This window comes from Kogia breviceps, chromosome 16, assembly GCF_026419965.1.
Source record: "Kogia breviceps isolate mKogBre1 chromosome 16, mKogBre1 haplotype 1, whole genome shotgun sequence".
In the NCBI taxonomy this organism is placed as follows: domain Eukaryota; kingdom Metazoa; phylum Chordata; class Mammalia; order Artiodactyla; family Physeteridae; genus Kogia; species Kogia breviceps.
The window spans coordinates 24,425,919-24,443,968 of NC_081325.1; the positions used below are offsets into that span (position 1 = coordinate 24,425,919).

General features: G+C 37.9%; 1 long non-coding RNA gene across 3 annotated transcripts in view; it reads left to right on the forward strand.

Moving 5' to 3' along the window:
* LOC136792817 (uncharacterized) overlaps nucleotides 1-18,050 on the forward strand; it is a 407,046-nt gene that overhangs the window by 16,286 nt on the left and 372,710 nt on the right. The gene's annotated exons all lie outside the window — the stretch shown is intronic.

The window sequence follows — 18,050 nt, forward strand, 5'->3', positions numbered from 1 at the left end:
CCAGTGGTTAAGAATCTGCCCTCCAATGCAAGGGACACGGGTTCAATCCCTGGTTGGGGAACTAAGATCCCACATGCCACGGGGCGACTAAGCCTGTGCGCTGCAACTACTGAGCCTGTGAGCCACAACTAGAGAGCCCGCGCACCACAACTACAGAGCCCACACACTCTGGAGCCCACGCACCACAACTACAGAGCCCATGCACTCTGGAGCCCACATGCTACAACTAGAGAGAAGCCTGTGCACCGCAACAGAGAGCCTGTGTGCTGCGATGAAGATCCTGTGTGCCACAACTAACACCCGATGCAGCCAAAAATAAATAAATAAATATTTTTTAAAAAGGCTTTCCTGGGCTTCCCTCGTGGCACAGTGGTTGAGAATCTGCCTGCCGATGCAGGGGACACGGGTTTGTGCCCCGGTCTGGGAAGATCCCACATGCCGCGGAGCGGCTGGGCTCATGAGCCACGGCTGTTGAGCCTGTACGTCCGGAGCCTGTGCTCCGCAGTGGGAGAGGCCACAACAGTGAGAGGCCCATGTACCACACAAAAAAATAAAATTAAATTAAAAAATAAAAAAAATAAAAAAATAAAAAGGCTTTCCTGACTACCCTACCAAAAGTACGACCCCACTCCTTCCTCTAATATCACCCCGATTCATAGTCTTCGTGACATTTGTCACTATGTTAATTAATATTAATTTAAGTTTTTACTTGTTCATTATTCATTTTGGAGGCCAGTTGGACAGCGGTTGCTGATGGAGAAGCAAAGAAATAATCAAGGATGAATCCTAGATCTGGAACTTGAACAAGTGAGCAGATGCCTGTGAGAGAAATAGATATGGGATGGAAATCAAGAGTTGTTTTTAAAAGGATCATGTTTGAGATTTCTATTCTTCATCCTAATGGATACATCAAGTGGGAAGTTGCATATAAAAGTTTGGAAGTCAAGCGAAAATCAGGGATGGAGATAAAAGCTTGGGCATCATCAGCATACAGATAATATTTAAAATCATGACAGTAGTACCCAGTGAAAGAGTGAAGAGTCATTAGAAAAGAGAAGGTAATACATCTTTTAAAGCAATCACCAATGTGGCATAGTTAGAGCTGCAAGGTAATTCCATTGAACAAATGTGCACAAAACAAGGGAGGGCCTTTTGATGAAGAAATTAAGCAGCATATTCCAAACTTTATTTAATTAGCTTACCTCTTACTCTTGTCAGTGGGAAGTTTGGTGCATGGAAACTCCAGTGATGGTCACCAAAGATTTCCAAAGGAGGAGAAATAAACTTTCTTGACTCTGTCTCCAACAGAACTTGACCAAATGTAACAAGAATTTCATGAATATTGATTCATTCCTTCTTTTCTATAGGAATTGATGTGGGGTATTCTGACAGAGATGACACATGGTTTTTGTCCAACACAGTTATGTTAGAAATCTCTGAGAGGCTTTATCTTGGCAGTATCCCTGAAGGCTAGAGAATGGACCAGAAGAGAATTTTCTTCTCTCCTTATTTTGGGGAGACAAAATTATACAGTTAAGCAAGTTATTTGGACTTCAGAGGAGCAGAGTAGTACTAAATTTCTTCAGACAATTTAGTTCAAGGTGGGAATTACGCTCTGTTGTTTTGAGATATGTGATAAGGTTGAAAAATTGTCGACTGTGGTCCTGGTAATAGAATGAACAGGCTCTCTTTCTGCTCTGAATTCCTTGAGCTAAGATCAAATCTTGCTTTTAAATCTAACTTATTTTCTGCTTTCATTGTCTTCTAGACTTATTTAGGCTATAAAAGTTTTGCCTAGAGATATGGATTGTTGATGCATATGGTGTGGCTGCAACTTGCAGTATATCCATGCCTTTATGATTTCAGTCAAAACAAAATTAAAGAATCATAATCACCCGTGTTCAGGAAGTAATGAGGAATATGTTAAAGTTCATGTTTTCATAGATCTTTTGTCATGAATAAGACTGAAGTTCCAAAGGAGATGCATTTTCTATAATGCATGTGGTGGCCCATCCTGAAATAGCTATTGTTTTTGTCATTCTGATTTGTTGGGCAGATAGTTGAATATTAAACAATAAAAAATAAGTTTTTTACATGACATTTCATTTTTGGATAACCAGCAACCAAAATTCCCAGGCATTGGGGTTAGTATATTCATCTCCACAGGTGTCCAGAAATGAAATGGAATGTCACCTAAAGCAGTAGACACAATTCATTGCTATTACACCCCAAATTTCCTCCAGTAAAATATTTTATTAAAATTAAACGAAAAACCAAAAGCTGCACAATGGTTGTTCCAGCAGCTTTAATGGGTTTTAGGATGGAGCACACCCCCTACAATTCTACAGTGGATATTTTATTATGCACAAGACAGTTATTCTGAGAATATTATACTATTCTTTCCTCATCTTTTTGGCTGTGTGTTGAATCAACTAAATTGCCACTTACAAATTTCTGCTTAAAATCTCTGAGAAAATAGCTTTTGTTTCTATTTATAGGTGTGGTATATACTTCTTGAAAATGTTTTCCCTCTCTCCTAATCATTGTCTCCTTTCTCATCATCTAGTTGTTCATTTAGCAAATGTTTATTTATGTGCTGTGTTATGTGTTCATTCTTAGGGATAATCAAAGTTCCTAGGCCCTAATGGAGCTTATAATTTAGCCAAGTAGTCACATGACAACAAAACAACAGCGACAGAAACAGCTTCGTATACTTCTTAAATGTTTACTATTTGCCAGATATTATTCTAGGTGAGGTCATGTATTAAATCACATAATCATTACTCTAAGGTGTGGGAAAGTCCTATGAGATAGGTTCCATTATTATCCCCATTTTATGGAAAAGGAAACACAGCCGCAGGGAAGTTTTAAGTAACTTACCCAAGGTCACATGGCTAGAAAGGGCACTAACGATACAAGGTAATGAGAAATAGGATGTTAAGGATATTGTGAAGATCTGATATAGAGGCTCCTGACCTGGTGTCTTAGTCTGCTCAGGCTGCTATAACAACATACCATAGGTTGGGTGTGGGTGTGAAACAACAGAGATTTATTTTCTCACAGTTCTGGAAGCTGAAAAGTCTAAGATCAAGCTTTGGCAGGGTTCAGTTTCTGATAAGGGCTTTCTTCTCTGCCTTGTAGATGGCTGCCTTCTTCTTGTGTCCTCACATAGGAGAAAGAGAGCAAGCTTTCCAATACTCTTCTTTTAAGGACACTAATCCCATCCTGTGGGCCCCCTCCTCATAACCTCATCTAAACCTAATGACCTCCCAAGGGCTCCAGCTCCAGATACTATCACATTGGAGGATAGGGCTTCAACACATGAATTTTGGGGGGACGTAATTCAGCCATGGTGCTGGGTTTTAGAAGTTTTCCAGGTCAAGGATTACAGACCCCTCTCCAGATGAGAAATAATGTTTAACAGCTATGAAGAAGACTATTTAAAAAATATCTATCTTTGCTAGATCCCAAAAGAATTATAATGGGTTACTATGTGAATTAGCTTTTTAAGGCCTTTAAGCCTTGGTTTTTTCATCTATAATTTGGGAGGAGAGTTGTATACTTACACATATACAGCATTTCTATATGTTAACGGTATATATTTTCATATATGAATATATATGTGAATGGTAAGGTGTGCACGTATGTGTGTGGGGCACTCAGCAATCTTTTTTGGTATTTTCGTATATGAAGCACTTTTAAAAAAATAAATTTATTTATTCATTTATTTACTTTTGGCTTTGTTGGGTCTTCGTTGCTATACGCAGGCCTTCTCTAGTTGTGAGTGGGGACTGTGCTTTGTTGTGCGCGTGCTTCTCATTGCGGTGGCTTCTCGTTGCAGAGCATGGGCTCTAGGCATGCGGGCTTCAGTAGTTGTGGCACATGGGCTCAGTAGTTGTGGCTTGCGGGCTCTAGAGCACAGGCTCAGTAGTTGTGGTGCATGGGCTTAGTTACTCCACTGCATGTGGGCTCTTCCCAGACCAGGGCTCGAATCCATGTCCCCTGCATTGGCAGGCAGATTCCTAACCCCTGCGCCACCAGGGAAGTCCTCATATGTGCAGCACTTTGTGTGTGTGTGTGTGGTATGCGGGCCTCTCACTGTTGTGGCCTCTCCCATTGCGGAGCACAGGCTCCGGATGTGCAGGCTCAGCAGCCATGGCTCACGGGCCCAACCGCTCCGCGGCATGTGGGATCTTCTCAGACTGGGGCACGAACCCGTGTCCCCTGCATCAGCAGGTGGACTCCCAACCACTGCGCCACCAGGGAAGCCCTGTGCAGCACTTTTTAAAGTGCTTTTTAAAGCACTTGGTAAAGTAAATGTATTTTATCTCACCTGATCATCACAAGTGAGGTGTTCTTTTTATTGTCATTTTTACATGTGTAGAAATTGAAGCTAAGAGATCAAGTTTCTTTCCTTTTCAAGGTCTTGCATGCAGTTGGTACATGGCCAAGCCAAGTTAAGGTACAAGCCACAGACTTATGATTCTGGGTCAGCACTTTTCGTCTGCCCCACGGCTGCCTGGTGCTGGAGTACATTTTGCCTGACACCTGGGCTCTGAAAAAGATATTTATTCTCTCGTATGCTCAGCTGACATTTCATTTTGCTTCCTTGCCATCCATGACTACACCACAGTGTTCAGTGTTTCAGTACATTTTTGAAGTATTGATTTTCAGCTGGCCCCCATCTCAAAGACCCTGCCACACACCCATTTCTATTTGCCTCACTTCAGCTCACCATATATTGTTACTAAGAGTTCTTGGTTTACTCTTGCTCAGTTTACATGCAGACTTGCACAGTTTTACCGCAGTTCCAATACTAGGAAAACAGCCGAGTTTCAGAAATGGGAGCAGGTTTTGCTAATTTTTAAGGTTAAAATAATCCTCTTTATACATGTAGAAATATATGCCTTTGAATCGTTTCATAAAATCTATACATTGGGTCATATCATAATACCTTTTTTTAAGTGAAATGTTTTTTCTTTATTTGCCCTTACCTACTTTCCTGACCCATGTCAGCCTCCACCCCCAGCTAGTCCATGTGTAAAATCTAGCATGTGCCCTTCCAAATAATTCTCAGTGCTCAGCTTGTAAAGTCACACGTAAAGTCACATGTTTATATATGTGTGTGTTTTACAAAAACATGTCATTGTTCTACAAAAATGGATTCATATTATTATTCTTACATGCACTTTACATCATCTTGCTTTTTTCTTTCAACATGAGATCATGGAAAATGCTCCAGGTCAACTGTCAGAACTCTAGTTATTCTTTCATTATTTTAAAATTCAAACTGGAAAATTTAAGACATATACAAAGATAGAGAAAATAATATGTTGAATCCCCATTGCCCATCAGCTGGCTTCAACAACTATTGTCATTTTGTTAATCTTACTTCATCTATTCTGCCTGATTTAAATTTTTTTTTCATCTATTTTTTGCTGGAATATTTTTTTAAGCAAACCTAGACTTTGTTATTTTTATGCAGTAAACACTTCTGTATTTTTCACTAACAGATGTTTAAAAAAACATAACCATATACCATTATCAGTTAACATTTATAATGGTTCTTTAAAATCATCTATTATCCAGTTCATGTTCAAATCCCCCCAATTGCCTCAAAAATGTCTTTTTTCAATAGTTGATTTGTTTGAGGATTCGAATGCCAAACATTGCATTTTCCTGATAAGTCTTTCCTGATAAGTCTTTTAAATTTATGACAGTTTTCCCTTCCCCTCCCCCTTTAATGCCCCAATTATTGACGAAACCAGGTTATTTTCTTTGTAGAATTTCTCACCTTCTAGATTTGGCTTATTGTATCCTTATCATGTCAATAACACATTCTACCACGTTTTTCCTTTACATACTTACTTGAATATAGAGGATTGACTAGATTCAGGTTCAGTTCTTTTTTTAAAAAATTAATTAATTTATTTTTATTTTTGGCTCTTTTGGGTCTTCGTTGCTGTGCGCAGGCTTTCTCTAGTTGCGGTGAGCAGGGGCTACTCCTTGTTTTGATGTGGGGGCTTCTTATTGTGGTTGCTTCTCGTTGTGGAGCAGGGCTCTAGGCGCGCAGGCTTCAGTAGTTGTGGCACGTGGGCTCAGTAGTTGTGACTTGTGAGCTCTAGAGCACAGACTCAGTAGTTGTGGCACATGAGCTTAGTTGCTCTGCAGCATGTGCGGTCTTCCTGGAAGACCTGGTCCAGCAGGACTCGAACCCATGTTCTCTGCATTGGCAGGCAGATTCTTAAACACTGCACCACCAGGGAGTCCAAGTTCAGTTCTTTTAGCAAGAACACTTAATAGCTGGTGCTGTCTGCACGCTTCCTCTTGCATCAGCATTGGGAAGAATACAACGTTGGCTGGCCTGCTTTAAGTGACTTTGAAATTCATCAGTGGGTTCAAGTGTGATCAGCTTTCTCTCCCGTATAAACTTCTTCATTAACCTTTCCTAATGGTTTTAGCATTCAGAATTGAACATTAGTTACATCCATTATTTCACTCAGAGTTGAAAAATGATTTTGTAAATCTATTAATATTTTTCTGCATTTATTCTCTGGAATTCTTCTATGAAGACCTCTCCCTTGTCAATCATTGGTAATCCCAAAAAGCAGTTGTATAGAAAAGGCAGAATAAAGGCTTGATCCTTTCCTTTTATTTGTCAATTTTATGAAAAGTGAGTTGGTGCTTTAACAACCTCCAGGGATAGTTACATTTTTGGACTTGCAGATTTTCATATCTATATGTTTTATTTGAAGCTATTATTTTATTCGATGTCCAAGTGGTTCCATCCTTGGCCAATGGAAAGCCCTCAGATTTTCTCCTTTTGTCTTCTTTTAATAAAACCCCAATAATTCATGATGTTTTCCATGCTTTCTGGCACAATAAAGTACACTAGACTTAGTACATTTTCTACACCAGATCTAGACTGAGTCATTTCTCCAAGGAGGAATGTTTCCTTTTAGTGGAAAATGATATTTAGAGAACACAATCTTGGTTCTAGAAGTAAATTTATCATCTTTTTAATGGGTCTATGATACTCCGTGACATACTGTGATATATTTAACCATTCTCCATTGCTGGCATTCATCTTTCCCCCAGTTTTGTTAGATTCTGCCATTCAATTGCAAAGCCGTATAGAAGATACAAGAAAACTGTTTAAGAAACTTGCTGTGGTCCTTGTATCATTAACAGAAATTTAAAAATTGAAAACCAATGCTAGGAGAGTTTAAATTCTTAATAGAAATCTGGTAACCAAACAGTTCTTGGGCATTATGTGAGGACTAAAGGAAAATAACACCTCTTCAGGTAGATAAAGAATTTCTCCTCTACTTCCTGGAGCTGATCTTTAACAAGATGAGAAGCTGATACTCTTTTCTCCATTCCTCTTTTGGAGAATAATTTTCCTTCCTTCCCTCAGGGATCTTAGCAGAAACATATTTTCTGTTTGCTTTTTCTAACTGTGCTTCTGGCAAAGGGATGCACACTAGTTCTCCAAGTCACGAAGCAGCTTGGACCCCTCATCAGCCCCATACAACTTTGGATGGAGGTGCAGCTGTGTGCCATATTGGCAGTACATTTTATTCATGCAGAGGGCATTATGGCTTTTTTGATTCTATGTTTTATTTTGTTGCCAATCATCAGACAGGGTGCAATGGAGAAAACAAAGTTTATTGAGAGCTTTAGGCTCTGTGACTAGCAATAACCATTCCTGGCTGGTTACAAAGTTCCCCAGATGTACCATGGTATATAACCCTGACTTTCTAGTTCACTGTAAAATCACAACACTATACTAACTCTGTCAACTGGCCTTCTTTTCAGTATCTACATAAAAAAGAAGGGTATTGGTAACACTCTTCTGATAATAAAGCTTTTGATAATACTGATTGACTTTACAAAAAAACTTTTATGGTAGTATAATATATATTACAGAAAATTACACATAAAATACAGCTTGGTAAATTTCTTCAAACTGATTACACTCATATAATCAGCATTTAGATCAATAAATAGTTCATTATAAGCACCCCCAAAGCCTTGTTATGTTCCTTTCAGTATCTCCCCTTCTACTTCCAAGGACAGCTATCATCCTGATCCCTACAAGCATAGATTACTTTTTCCTGACTTTGTACTTATATCAGTGGAATAGTATAGTATATAGTCTTTTGCATCTGGCTTATTTCTCTAAACATTTTTAAGATTCAACCATATGAATATGTGTAATTGTAGATCGTTCATTTTAACTGTCATATGGGATTCTGTTGTGTGTCTCTACTACAATTCATGTATCCATCTTCTGTTTATGAGCATTTGGGTAGTTTCCAACTTGGGGCTATTAGAATAATGTTGCTATCAGCATTCCTTTGCTGAACATGCCTTTGCTGAACATACATGTGCATTTCTGTTGGATCTACACCCAGAAGGGAAAGTTATGGTCACAGTGTATGCAGTATGTTCTGCTTTATTAGATAATGCCAAATAGTTTTCCAAAGTGGTTGAACCAAATCAAACACGCATTAGCAGTGTGTGAGACCTCACTGAGACTTGGTATTTTCCACCTTTTTCATTTATATGTATGTGTTTTTTTCCTTTTTCAAATTTTATTTTTTATTGAATGGAAGAGTCTTTAAATTGTGCAGTGCTTTACAATTTTCAAAGGTTTCTCACACATGATTTCATATGATCCCATAATAACCCCCTTTTTTCCCCTACTCCTATATTGCCCCTCCCCACTGTAACCACTGGTTTATTCTCTGTATCTGTGAGTCTGCTTCTTTTTTGTTTTGTTCACTAGTTTTTTGTATTTTTTAGATTCCACCCATAAGTGATATCACACAGTATTTGTCTTTCCCTCTCTGACTTATTTCACTTAGCATAGTGCCCTCCATATCTATTCATGTTGCTGCAGTGGCAAAATTTCTTTCTTTTTTATGGCTGAATAATATTCCACTCTGTGTGTGTGTATGTGTGTGTGTGTGTGTGTGTGTGTGTGTGTGTGTATGCCACATCTTCTTTATCCATTGATCTGTTGATGGACACTTAGGTTGCTTCCATACCATGGCAATTGCAAATAATGCTGCTATGAACATTAGGGTGCATGTATGTTTTCAAATTAGTGTTTTTATTTTTTTCAGGTATATACCCAGGAGTGGGATTGTTGGGTCATATGGTAGGTCTATTTTTAGTTTTTTGAGAAACCTAGAGAAGACTTTCTAATACCAACTTCCAGGTTCTGTCTGAAGTGTAGCAATAGTTATGGGGTAGTTTAGGCTGGGTCTCTGACAGCACCATAATTTATCTCATTGATGATGAAGGATGGGCCAGATGGATACAAATAGCTTTTGAATACCATCAAGGAGAAGAAACCTATGAATTTACTGACTTTAGAGAGCAGTCAACTGTTGCCTTCTGATGTTTATTATTATATAAATTTTATACAAAAATAAAGACAGTAAAAAAAATTCACAATTCCATAACTGTAACACAATAATAATACTTGAGTTCACTCATCCACAAACATACCTGAATTATATATGGTTGTAATCATAATCTAGACATAATTTCATATGATGCTTTTTTGAACTGAATGTTGTATCTGAAGACTCTCTCATGTTGTTTCAATATTTCTTTATTATAAATTTAGATTGCTTGCAAAGTTTTACTCTTCTAGAGAGGTCTGTAGAAAATATCTTCATCAGCTTACCTTTCCTTTTTTAAAAAAAATTTCTTTAGGCTAAATTCTTAAGAGTGGGATTACTGAATAGAAAATTATCTTTTTGGGGCTTTGGATTTATCATACATCTTCTTTCCAAATGGCTCTCCATAATTTATGCAAGTGGAATCCAGTCTTCTTGGAAACCAAAAGAGCTTAGTTTTACTTATAGCAACACACACTTTGTTAGGTTCATGAACAAATAAAATGTACAACATATTGTAAAAGTAAATTCCTTGCATATGGAAGATTTAAAAGTTCTTTCTTTATTTGTAATATCCAAATCTGGGAACAATCCAAATTTCCACTAGTAGATCAAGAGATATCTAAATTGTGGTACATCCATACAATGGAATACTGTTTAGCAATTAAAAGGAAGGAATCATTGATACATGTGGCAACATGGATGAATTCCAAAATAATTACGCTCAGTGAAAGAAGCCAGACAAAAAAGAGTACATATTTTATGATTCCATTGTATTATCTCTAAAAAGTGGAAACTAATCATAGTGACAGAAAGCAGATCAGTGATTGCCTGGGGACACTGAGGTGGGGGTGGAGAGGGGCAAGAAGGACAGATTACAAGGAGCACATGGAAAATTTGGGGGTTGATGGATATGTTTATAGTAACTCCCCTACATATGAACGAGTTCTGTTCCAAGAGCGTGTTCATATGTCCAATTTGTTCATAAGTCCAACAAAGTTAGCCTAGGTACCCAACTAACACAATTGGCTATATACTGCTGCTTTTATGCTTGCTTCTGGACATCCTGGGCTTGAAATAAAGATACTGCACTACTGTACTCTATACAGTACTGTACAGTAAAATACACAAAAGCACAACCACTTGTAGAGGAAGCACACATGTGACAGTGTACTCCAGATATGTGAACTAACTGTTATGTGATTGGACATGCTAACCCACGTTCGCATTTTTGAAAGTTCGCAACTTGAAGGTTTGTATGTAGGGGACTTACTGTGCGTGATTGTGATGATAGTTTCATGAGCATACAGTCAGTCCTCCGTACAGGAAAAAATCTTTAAAAAATACAAACACATGGAGGCTAAACAATACATTACTAAATAACCAAGAGATCACTTAATAAATCAAAGAGTAAATAAACAAATAAGTGGAAACAAATGACAATGAAAACATGATGACCCAAAACCTATAGGATACAGCAAAAACAGTTCTAAGAGGGAAGTTTGTAGCAATGCGGTCCTACCTCAAGAAACAAGAAACGTCTCAAATAAACAAACTAAACTTACACCTAAAGCAATCAGAGAGAGAACAAAAAACCCCCAAAGTTAGCAGAAGTAAAGAACATAAAGATCATATCAGAGATAAATGAAAAAGAAATGAAGGAAACAATAGCAAAGATCAATAAAACTAAAAGCTGGTTCTTTGAGAAGATAAACAAAATTGATAAACCATTAGCCAGACTCATGAAGAAAAAAGGGAGAAGGCTCAAATCAACAAAATTAGTAATGAAAAAGGAGAAGTAACAATTGACACTCCAGAAATACAAAGGCTCATGAAAGATTACAACAAACAACTATATGCCAATAAAATGGACAACCTGGAAGAAATGGACAAATTCTTAAAAAAGCACAGCCATCCCAGACTAAACCAGGAAGAAATAGAAAATATAAAGAGACCAATCACAAGCACTGAAATTGGGACTGTGATTAAAAATCTTGCAACAAACAAAAGCCCAGGAGTAGACGGCTTCACAGGCAAATTCTCTCCAACATTTTGAGAAGAGCTAAAACCTATCCTTCTCAAACTCTTCCAAAATATAGCAGAGTGAGGAACTCTCCCAAAATCATTCTACGAGGCCACCGTCACCCTGATACCAAAGCCAGACAAAGATGTCACAAAGAAAGAAAAGTACAGGCCAATATCACTGATGAACATAGATGCAAAAATCCTCAACAAAATACTAGCAAACAGAATACAACAGCACATTTAAAGGATCATTCACCGTGATCAAGTGGGGTTCATCTCAGGAATGCAAGGATTCTTCAATATATGCAAATCAATCAATGTGATAAACCATATTAACAAACTGAAGGAGAAAACCATATGATCATCTCAATAGATGCAGAAAAAGCTTTTTACAAAATTCAACACCGATTTATGATAAAAACCCTCCAGAAAGTAGGCATAGAGGGAACTTACTTCAGTATAATAAAGGCCATATGTGACAAAGCCACAGCCAACATTGTTCTCAATGGTGAAAAATTGAAACCATTTCCTCTAACATCAGGAACAAGACAAGGTTTTCCACTCTCACTGCTGTCATTCAACATCGTTTTGGAAGTTTTAGGCACCGCATTCAGAGAAGAAAAAGAAATAAAAGCAATCCAAATCAGAAAAGAAGAAGTAAATCTGTCATTGTTTGCAGGTGACTTGATAGTATACATAGAGAATCCTAAATATGCTACCAGAATACTAGAGCTAATCAATGAATTTGGTAAAGTAGCAGGATACAAAATTAATGCACAGAAATCTCTCGCATTCCTTTACACTAATGACAAAATATCTGAAAAAGAAATTAAGGTAACACTCCCATTTACCACTGCAACAAAAAGAATAAAATACCTAGGGATAAACTGACCTAAGGAGACAAAAGACCTGTATGCAGAAAACTAAAACACTGATGAAAGAAATTAACGATGATACAACAGATGGAGAGATAGACCATGTTCTTGGATTGGAAGGATCAACATTGTGAAAATGACTATACTACCCAAAGCAATCTACAGATTCAGTGCAATCCCTATCAAACTACAAATGGCATTTTTCACAGAACTAGAACAAAAAATTTCCCAATTTGTGTGGAAACACAAAAGACCTCGAATAGCCAAAGCAATATTGAGAAAGAAAAATGGAGCTGGAGGGATCAGGCTCCCTGACTTCAGACTATGCTACAAAGCTATGGTAATCAAGACATTATGGTACTGGCACAAAAACAGATATATAGATCAATGGAACAGGATACAAAGCACAGAGATAAACCCATGCTCATATGGTCGCCTTATTTTTGATAAAGGAAGCCAGAATATACAATGGATAAAAGACAGCCTCTTCAATAAGTGGTGCTGGGAAAACTGGAAAGCTACATGTAAAAGAATGAAATTAGAACACTGCCTAACACCATACACAAAAATAAACTCAAAATGGATTAAAGACCTAAATGTGAGAACAGACACTATAAAACTCTTAGAGGAAAACATAAGCAGAACACTCTATGACCTAAATCACAGCAAGATCCTTCTTGACCAACCTCCTAGAGAAATGGAAATAAAAACAAAAGTAAATAAATAGGACCTAATGAAACTTAAAATCTTTTTTTTTGCACAGCAAAGGAAACCATAAACAAGACGTAAAGACAACCCTCAGAATGGGAGAAAATATTTGCAAATGAAGCAACTGACAAAGGCTTAATCTCCAAATTTTTCAAGAATCTCATTCAGCTCAATATCAAAAAAAAAACCAAACAACCGAATCCAAAAATGGGCAGAAGACCTAAACAGACATTTCTCCAAAGAAGATATACAGATTGCCAACAAACACATGAAAGGATGCTCAACATCACTAATCATTAGAGAAATGCAAATCTAAATTACAGTGAGGTATCACCTCACAGCAGTCAGAAGGGCCATCATCAAATAAATTTACAAACAATAAATGCTGGAGAGGGTGTGGAGAAAAGGGAGCACTCTTGCACTGTTGGTGGGAATGTAAATTGATACAGCCACTATGGAGAACAGTATGGAGGTTCCTTAAAAAACTAAAAATAGAACTACCATATGACCCAGAAATCCCACTACTGGGCATATACCCTGAGAAAACCATAATTCAAAAAGAGTCATGTAGCACAATGTTCATTTCAGGGCTATTTACAATAGCCAGCACATGGAAGCAACCTAAGTGTTCATCAACAGATGAATGGATAAAGAAGATGTGGCACATATATACAATGGAACATTACTCAGCCATGTAAAGAAACGAAATTGAGTTATTTCTAGTGATGTGGATGGGTATAGAGTCTCATACAGAGTGAAGTAAGTCAGAAAGAGAAAAACTAATACTGTATGCTAACACATATATATGGAATCTAAAAAGAAAAGGATTCTGAAGAACCTAGGGGCAGGGCAGGAATAAAGATGCAGACATAGAGAATGGACTTGAGGACGTGGGTAGTGGGAAGCATAAGCTGGGACAAAGTGAAAGAGTGGCATGGACATATATACACTACCAGATGCACAATAGATAGCTAGTGGGAAGCAGCTGCATAGCGCAGGGAGATCAGCTTGGTGTTTTGTGACCACCTAGAGGTGTGGGATAGGGAGGATGGGAGGGAGATTCAATAGGGAGGAGATATTGGGATATATGTATTTGTATAGCTGATTTACTTTGTTATAAAGCAGAAACTAACACACCATTATAAAGTGATTATACTCCAATAAAGATGTTTGAAAAAAAGAAATTAAAACTGATAAAAATTTAAAATATTAATTCATTTAAAAATAAGTTAATTACGTGTTTTTTGTTTATGTTTTTTGTGGGGTTTTTTTGTGGTACTTGGGCCTCTCACTGTTGTGGCCTCTCCTGTTGCGGAGCACAGGCTCCAGACGCGCAGGCTCAGCGGCCATGGCTCACGGGCCCAGCCACTCCGCGGCATATGGTATCTTCCCGGACTGGGGCACGACCCTGTGTCCCCTGCATCGGCAGGCGGACTCTCAACCACTGCACCACCAGGGCTGCCCCAGGCACTTAATTTTTATTTTGTAATTTTCACAATCTGAGCAACCAAGTAGAATACATAAAGAAGAAACTAAAATGTGGCCTAATAAAATTCATTTGACCAGAAATATGGGCTTCCATGTTTTTGTCTCCAGCTCAGGTTTTTTTTTTTTTTTTTTCCATTTTTAATGTCAACTGTTCTCTGAGTCCAGCGCTCACTTTGGCAAAAACTACATTTAGTTGCAAATTGAGATGTGGTGCATAGCTGCTATGATTAAGGAATTCAGAATCTTATCCAATATAAGGCCTTGAGGGCAGAAAGAAATGCTGAGGGAAAAACATTTCAGTGTTGCCCTGTTTAGATGAGTGCCTGAAATAAATATTAACTGTTATTTCTGCAAACTTTCCCTCTGTTTTATATACTTCATTTCCCCCACTTTTGAGTCTACAGTGTATTTCGCAACATTATGGGTTTCTACTCATGATGAGTCTTCTTAGCGTGTGTTGGGTCAGTGTTTGTAGCTCAGCTGGCTGGTGCCAGAGTGGAGGGCACGTCTGATTTGATTCCACCCCGGGCACTGAAGGATTTTGAAGATTTTCCTCCTAATATTTGGCTTTATTTGATAATCCCAGAGCATACTGGGAAATCTCAGCAAGAGGAAAAATTTAGTAACCACAGGGAGGCCTGCTTGCAGGGTTATGGGTACATATGAAAGCTTATGAGTATGACTGTTAATGACTTATATGTTCTGCTTTTCATGAGGTTTTCTCTCAACAAAAAGTGTGTAGGCTTGTGAGGACAGACAGCTTTTAGAAAACTCAGCCATCCCCAGAAAGACAGATGCATGATTGAGTGATTTCCCAAGAGAGAAGCCACTAGTCAGCCAGGTATGTGGAACCATGTGGTTCAGAATTTAGAATTTCAAAAGCAGGAGCTGGCAAAGGGTTGCATGGGATTTTAGCCTCACGTTTTCATTATCATTTTTCTTTCTTATTTTTGAGTAATGAAATTGCCCTTGGCATATGCAGAATAAGAGACATGCTATCTACCTCTAGTCAACGTTGGAGAAAGTGTTCAGTTCCGAAATAGATTTTGTAGCCGAGAACGTGATCAAATCTCAGAGGCTTGAAGAGTTTTTCTGTGTGTGTGCAGACCAGTTTCTCATGTATCTTCTTTTTGATTCTGTTTTTCCCCTTTTTTTTGTTGTTTGTTTATATATAGTCACTAAAACTCTCTGTCTTGGAAATGTCTAACAATAGGCTAGATTTTTATTTGGTCTGGGTGCTCCAGATGTGAGCTGGCCCAGAGGAGGTGGTGGTGGAGGTGGAGCCTTTGCCCTGTGCCCTGGGAGTGGGCAGATTTCACTGACTGGGTTACAAGGCTCTGGAACATTCTGTAGTTAGAACTAGCTTTTCAGAGCATGCAGAGGCATGTGACAGTGGCTGATCTTGACATATAGGGAATCTAGCCAGAGATGTCTGTACAGCATGTCCCAAAGTACAAGGAAGCTTGCCTTATGACCCTGTACCTATAGGGCTAACCTAACATGACAGCTAGGATGATTCTGGTCTTCTATATGCTGGAGACAACTTCACCTTAATTTAATTGAATACAGCTCACTTTATTAGGTTCTTACTAAGAAAAACGCATGAGATTTGAACGTAACTTAATTCTTGTGACTTAACTACCCTCACTTTATTTATTTAAAAATAATTTATTTATTTATTTATGGCTGCACTGGGTCTTCGTTGCTACGCGTGGGCTTTCTCTGGTTGCGGCGAGCGGGGGCTCCTCTTCGTTGTGGTGCATGGGCTTCTCATTGCAGTGGCTTCTCTTGTTGTGGAGCATAGGCTCTAGGTGCGTGGGCTTCAGTAGTTGTAGCACACAGGCTTTAGAGCACAAGCTCAGTAGTTGTGGTGCACGGGCTTAGTTACTCCGTGGCATGTGGGATCTTCCCAGACCAGGGCTCGAACCCATGTCCCCTGCATTGGCAGGCGGATTCTCAACCACTGCACCACCAGAGAAGCCCTACCCTCCCTTTAAATTGTAGGAAACAGAGGATTAGAGAGTAAGTGGCTTATCCAAGTTCATACAACTGGTTCTTCTCACCACATGTCTTCATTGTGTTGAGAGACAACTTTCCTTTCTGTGACAAAAATATAATCTTCTGCTCTCATTAGTGAGTCTATGATTTTTTTTTAAAAAAAGACTTTATTTTTCTAGATTGCTTTTAAATTCACAGAAAAATTGAGAAAAGGGTACAGAAGTTGCCCATATATTACCTGCCTCCCTGACCCCCACCCATTGTCAACATCCCTCTCCAGATTGGTATATTTGTTAAAGTCAATAAACCTACATTGACACATCATTATCACTCAAAGTCCATGGTGTACAGTAGGTTCACTCTTGGTGTTGTACATTCTATGGGTTTGGACAAATGTATAATAATATGTGTCCATTATTATGGTATCATATATAGCATTTTCACTGCCCTAAAAATCCTCTGTAATCTGCCTATTCATCTCTCCACACTGCCCTTCCTGCAACCCCTGTCAATGACTGATCTTTTTACTGTCTCCATAGTTTTGCCTTTGTCAGAATGCCATATAGTTGGAATCACATGGTATATAGCCTTTTCAGATTGGCTACATCCACTTAGTCATATGCATTTAAGACTCCTCCATGCCTTTTAATGGCTTGATAGCTCATGTCTGTTTAGCACCAAAAAATATTCTACTGTCTGGATGTATCACAGTTTATTTACCAGTTTACCTACTGAAGAATATCTTGGTTGCTTCCAAGTTTTGGCAACTATGAATAAAGCTGCTATGAAAACCTAACTGCATTCCTCAAATTTTGCGATGTAGTGTTTTTGTTATTGTTCTAAATTTTTAGAATGATTTCTCCATTCATCCATGAATTATTTAGAAGCATATTTTTAACTTTCTAAATATATGGGCTTTAAAAAACTCTTTCTATCATTGATTGCTAATTTAATATTATTAGATTAAATTAGAATTTAATGCAGGGAATGCATTAATGATAGGATTCTTCGAAATTTATTGAGATTTTACTTATATGGTCAGTTTTTATAGATAGTCCATGCTACTTCAGTAGAATGTTTATTCTCTACATTCCATAAATATGTATTAATATAGGGATTATTTGTTCTTCAGCTATTCTGTTACACTTTCTTTGCTTTCTTGATCTCTAAATTGCTGAGAGGTGTGTTAAAATCTTTTACTATGATGGTTGATATGTCCATTTCTCCTTTTCACTCTGTAACTTTTCGTTGTACATATTTGAAGGTATTTTACTGTGTGCATACAGGTTTAGAATTTTTATATCTTTCTGGAAAATTAACTTTTATTAATACGTAAAAGCCCGCTTTATTAACAATGATATTTACCCTTAAAGCTTATTTTTTGTCTGGTATTATTTTAATTATACCATATTTCTTTTGGTTAGTACATGCTTAATATGTAATTTTTCTATATTTTTAATCCTCTGTGTTTTTATGCTTTAGATGTTCCTTTTGTAAATTTTGTTTTTTGATGTGACTATTTAAAAAAATATGGTTTGACATT